A 6,352-nucleotide genomic window follows, 5' to 3' on the forward strand; every position below is an offset into this window, starting at 1 on the left:
ATGTTTGAAAACCTCATTAAATTATCCGCTTCTTTTTGAAATTTTGACACTTGAAAATCCTATAACTACGATTATTTTGGAATGGAGGAGCTAAATTTGAATCTATTTTGTACACGACTACATATGCTATTATGTACAAAATCAGAGCAAAGATTGGTGCCCCATAATTTAGGTATGGTTTACAAATGCCATGATATCAAATTCAAATAATTGAATGGACTTCATGTTGAATTCGATTTTTTTAAACCACCTTAAGTTGAATTCAAATGTATGCTAGTTCATAGGTAGCTATTTATAATGTCCATTGTGTAACTTTCGTATGTATAATGTGCTCTACATACACAACATGAACTATACTCACGTTTATATTCGATTGCTAAAGCGATGCATTGTCTGGAGTTCAAATTACTAACTATGTGGATCAATTGTGTCGAATAATAACATAGAGATGCTCAAATTCGATAGAATCTTGATGTCTGATGGATCAATGACCGCTCCTTACGCGAATTGCAAATATCATGATCCCATCCTAATATTTGGATACAATTTATATCTTTAATCAATGTGTAGAGCAGTCTTTTACGTGCAGTTTCACTCTCCATCGGTGGTCTCTCACACATGCTCACACACTCTCCCCGAGGTGTCTTTCTCGCACACATGCTCTAGATATAACCCTCCCTCCCTCTCGTAACCATTTACAACTTTTTCACTAAACTTTATCACAAGCACTCTTCCTCTCGCAAACATACACACGCACAATCCTCATCGACCCTTTCTATATACATGGACCTGCCTACGTGTCTCATGTACGCACATTATCTTTACGCCTGTCTCTCACGCATTTTCTCACACCTCTCTTCCTAATCGACGAGTACGATTCTAGCAGAGCATTCTGTAGGATGCCCCTTAAAGTTAGGTTGGATGAATAGTAATATCAGAGATAAAGGGGTTACCTTAGTCCGAGAACCTAGGGTTACAAATCCTAGCCGGCTTTGTTAGTGGACATAGAGTCCTTCACAATTCTGCTATCTTTGTCTTGTACGACTAGTCATCCATGGGTCTTCCTAAATGCGTCACGGGCCGACCAATGTGGCGCAGGTCGGAACCGAACGAAGGGCTCACCTCGACCCACCGGACCTCACGCAGTGACACACCCTCTGCCCCCACGTCTCATTATCTTCTCACACCCACACATACCAACATAAACACCACACACACAGAAAATTTCTCCTGGTGCCTCTACTCCCTCCCCCCTTGCATATACACACTCAAGGGAATGGAATCTCTTGTCGTGACGTCATATTCGTCTCTCTCTCTAGACCACTCTCATTTCTCGTGCTATCTCTCCCACGCCCCCCCCCCATCGGCCCCTCTATCCATGCCTCTCTCGAATACGTAATACACACACATACCTCTCTAGGCCCCGCCAAATGCATCAACTACACATTCACACATGTTACATCACGTACCCCATTGATCTAAAAAGCCCTCTCTTCACGTTTATTTCACATACAACATTCCTTTTGAATAAAGTGTGGCCAAAAAATTATTTTAGAGTTTCTACATATATACAACATTACAAAGTTATATGGAGGAGTACGAACGCTAATTTGCATTGCATGGTGCCCACAATGATATTTATTCCGCACTGTGAATTTTTATATTTTTATACTATATACAAAGTTAGTCATAATAAAGAGAAACGAAGAGCATCTCTCTCTCCATCGCATACCCCCCTGTACGCCCCTTTCACGTATGCACACAAAACTATCTCCAGGTCCTCTAAAAGTAAGCCCCCAGAAAATTCACGCATGTTTCATCTTTCTCTCGCGATATATGCAATGACGATCATTGTATTTGAAGCGAAAGCACGATACATACATTGGACTTCAGAATCCACTCATTACGGTCACCATTTACGTTTAGTGGTTATTATACAGTCACGGGCTCACCGTACAACTCTGTATTTGCTCATGACATGACTAGTTGACCAGTTAAACGCTCCATGTGGCACCTCTAGTGTTGCATCACATTATCTCACTACCATCGTGCCCACCTGTCGACTTGTATCTACTCTACATCTACACTCTTATAAAATACATAAAATACACTCTTATAAAAAACAGAGTTGGTGATGATGGTGTGCCTGCCATCCTGCAATATGGGCCGTCCGATTTATATCTGACGGATAGGAAAGAAACTATGGCAATTTTGCAAAAAGGTACCCACACATCTCTCCACATTTGCAAATAAGGCCTTCCCTCGTTCATCCTTTTCTCTCACAAGATAAACAAGTCATACAAATGCATCTTGATGTTACGTGCAACGCACGGGCATCTTGCTAGTAAGAATGAAAACAAACGACAAAAAATATTTGGACGGTGGTTCGAAGTCATGACCGCGGGCACAGCGGACAAGGTGGCCTTGTATTGGTATGCTGAGCCGTCTGTTTTAACACACAGGAGCTGGTGTGGTGATTATACACACACGCACGCATGCACACGAACTGCATCCACGCAACACTCACACAAACACATGCACCCACGCACGCACGCAACACTCACACGCACACACGCACGCATGCATGCACACACCAGTACACAACATGACCAACACACACTCTCACGCTCAAGTGCTCAACCTACACGTGCATGCGCACACATCAGGCCCTGACAGACACATACACAACCAGGTGATTCCCGCGCACGGGTTGGAGCCTTGTCGCGCCTGCGTAAATTTGTGTTTATCTGACCTTTTGCCTATGTGAACTGACAGGTGGGACCCACAAGGAACGTGGTCAATTTAACTAGTCAACATGGCGCCATGCAGACTATTTGGCCGGTCAACAGAGTGCAATCTGATGCTGAACTGTGAGCAAGTGACCGTATAATCACCGCAAAACGTATACAGTGACCGTAATCAGCTTATTCTGAAGTTCGGTGACCGTATTACGCTTTTCTCTCTGTAGGCCCTCCAAAACTACATCTCTACACGTTCTCGCATGTTACATCTAACAACTATGCAATACAACACTACTACTACACTCTAATACAATAAATCATATGTGTTTTTAGTTTTACTAGATATCATATTGTTACTTATAATTATTCAGTTTGCATACATTAAAATTGCCTTTGAAATGTATGGCCAGTATCATCTACCGCGCGGGAAAAATCCCGCCCTTTCCTGCTTAATCGGGTTTGTATCGATGGATCGTGCGAAACAGCAAAACTATAGTACTATACAGTATTACAAGTGACAGTTCACTGGGCCGTCGTGTCGTCTACTCCTCCGTTGTAAGAGTGGAGCGCTCGCTTTCATAAATCTTCTAGTCCCTTTCGCCGACATGTGGGACATCAAGCTACCGGGTCCACGTGCCATACCGGAATACAGTGCAGAGTAGCCGGGGTGAAGCACCCCAGGCATGGCGCCGGCGTAGTAATGAGCAATGAAGCGTCAAATCACAAGCTGCACCTTTCCCGCAGTTAAGTTGGAGGGACGAAGCAACCATCATTTCACTCGTTGCTGAATCCACTTCTCCCTCATCTTCTTCAACTTAACCCCGTGTTGCTTCTGCCGTTGTTCTGCCTCATGTGGGATGCGGATCGGCTTGGTAAAGCACTGACACATGGGACCGCATGTTAGCAAACTGCCAGGACAACGTCCTCCGAAAATAAGAAGCCTAATCCTAGACTTACAAAGGGCTACGTAGCTGCTACATATACTTTCCATCTAATCTATATATGCCCCCCTGATTTTCAGGTGGGGTGGGCCTAATCCTCTCCTTTAATCCAATCAAATAGTCCCACATCACATCAGTTTGTAACTTTACGTAAACCATTACGTGGATGTAGCATTGCTCAAATAAGAAACCTCCCCCGCCATCCGCGCGGCAAAATCACCTCCTTTTTACTAATCTTGATTCTATAATTTTTAGATCAATATAATTGAGATTTGTATAGATAGCACACAGGAGCAAAACCAAGTGGTACAGTTAAGGGCATCCACAATGTGTAGCCAAATGTGAAAATAGCTTTTGGCATCGTGGGAACCATTGTGGACGGTGTTGCCAAAGCCAAAAAGATGGAACCGAAGCCCCTGATTGATTGATTGAAGGAATAGAAAATGCAACGTCTCTCCTCTTTCTCCCATGCTTGGACGCATGTAGTACATTATAGAGCACAGAGTCTACTCCCCTGTCCCTTCTATCACAAATCACAAAGCGGTGAGGCGTCAAATCACAAAAGCACGGACGAAGCAACCATCATTTCACTCTTCGCTGACTCCGCTTCTCCATCGTCTTCTTCAAGAAACCATCTCACCACACTAGTACTCCTAGTAGTACTAGTAAAGGACTTCCTGGATGCAAATAAGGCGGTTGTCTCGGGTTGCAGGCGGCACTTGCGAACGACTTACCGTGGTCTCCCTCAATGGTGTTCTCCGTCGAACGCACTTCGCCAAACCACCAAAAAAAAGATATCGTCGATGTCACCGCAATAGGGAAGGAAGTCAAATATAGTTACTACCTCCATTTTTTTGTACACAAGGCCAGTATATCAAAATTACAATTTGCAAAGGGCCACTAACACTAATCGAGGCAAAATTGATGGGGTTAGCAACCAAGGACATTAATATCCCCTGCATGCATGCGGAAGTGAGAAGGTTGGTTTGCATGGCGCTGCATTAATCAAGCGATGAGGAGTGAGATGGTTAGCTCTTTGGTCTTTGGAGAAAAAAATACGCATTAATTGACATGTGAAACGAGGATTTGTATCGATTAAATCCCGCGAAGGAAAACCCCACCTTTCTTTTTTAACACTAGTACTCCTAGTACGTACGTACTTATCCTGTTTGGTTCTAGGCCTTGCATTGCCAAACTTCGCCACACATTTTTGCCAAGCTTGCCTAAATTTTTCAAAATGAGAAGGAGGTACACTTGCGCACGGCTGTCGCGGTCGCACCGCAACCTCACACGGTCGCTCATGCACGCCGCAGTCGCACCGCACCCTCACACAGTCGCTCCTGCACGCCGCAAACCCAACCAAGGGAACGCACCCTCACTGACACGTGCTGTCGCATGTGAACAAACCAAACTCAGCCATCCTATCGCTGACACATAATTTTCGTTCTAGAGTATGTTTATCCAACTGCATGTTGGGGAGTATCCGTACGGCCCGTGCGGTGGTCTGTTGGGGAAGAAGAAGAGGTGAGGAAGAAGGAAAGAAGGGTTAGGAGACGTGGGATATTCATCCAACCGCCTGAAATGGTAGACTGACCCAAGTCAGGCGACTTGCATAACAAATATATGTTTTTACACAACAAAAGATCCATAAAAACAACAACATAAAGAAAAACTATCACTGCTCGCGGAAAGAGACGGCCTCGTCGTCTTTGGCTGCCGGCACGAACCAGCCGTCGCTGCCGACGTGTGTCTCCGCACCGTGGTTGTCCTCGGCCTCCAGCTACTCGTTCAAGCGGAGCGTGCGGGCGCTCTGCACGGACGAGAGCACAGCCCGGTTCAAGTCGAGGACGTCCGGTTCCACCTGCAGGAGGGCCTCGATGGCAGCGGCATCCGCGCGCTCCACGTCGAGTCGAGCCTCCGCCACCCAGTTCAAGTCCAGGACATCCGGTTCCGCCTGCAGGAGGGCGTCGATGAGAGTGGCATCCGCGCGCTCTCCGTTGAGTCGAGCCTCTGCCGCCCGGTTCAAGTCCAGGACGTCCGGTTCCGCCTGCAGGAGGGCCTCGATGGCAGCGGCATCCGCGCGCTCCACCTCAAGTTGAGCCTCCGCTGCCCGGTTCACATCCACGACATCCGGTTCCGCCTGCAGGAGAGCCTCGATGGCAGCGGCATGCGCGCGCTCCGCGTCGAGTTGAGCCTCTGCCTCCCGGTCCTCCTTTAGTATCGCCATGTTGAATTCCGGGCGCCGTTGCCGGGGAGATCTATGCCAAGCCGAGACATGCCAAGTACCCATCATAAACTCTCATCCCTCGCATTAAATTATTCGCCATTCGCCTCTCGTTTTCCTCTCCCCCACTTCTAAAACGATTTTCGAAAAGATTCGCCCTTTCTTCGCCCCTCTTCCGTTCGTCTTCTCCGTTTGCTCGTTTGCTGCCACCATGTCTGAAACTGGGGAGGTTATTAATTAAAAGGACAGTAGTAATAATGGGGGAAACCTTGATGCTTTTGCTAATTCTAATCCTCATGAAGAATCTACTATCTTGCACACAAAAATATTTTGCACTGGTAGCGGAAATATTATTGGGAAAGGGGTTATTCAAGATTTCTTTACTTGTACCGATGCACTCCCCACCTTGGGTGGATCTATCCTCCATAAAACGAGTAACCTTGCGG

Source organism: Aegilops tauschii, chromosome 2 (genome assembly GCF_002575655.3).
Source record: "Aegilops tauschii subsp. strangulata cultivar AL8/78 chromosome 2, Aet v6.0, whole genome shotgun sequence".
Taxonomy (NCBI): Eukaryota; Viridiplantae; Streptophyta; class Magnoliopsida; order Poales; family Poaceae; genus Aegilops; species Aegilops tauschii.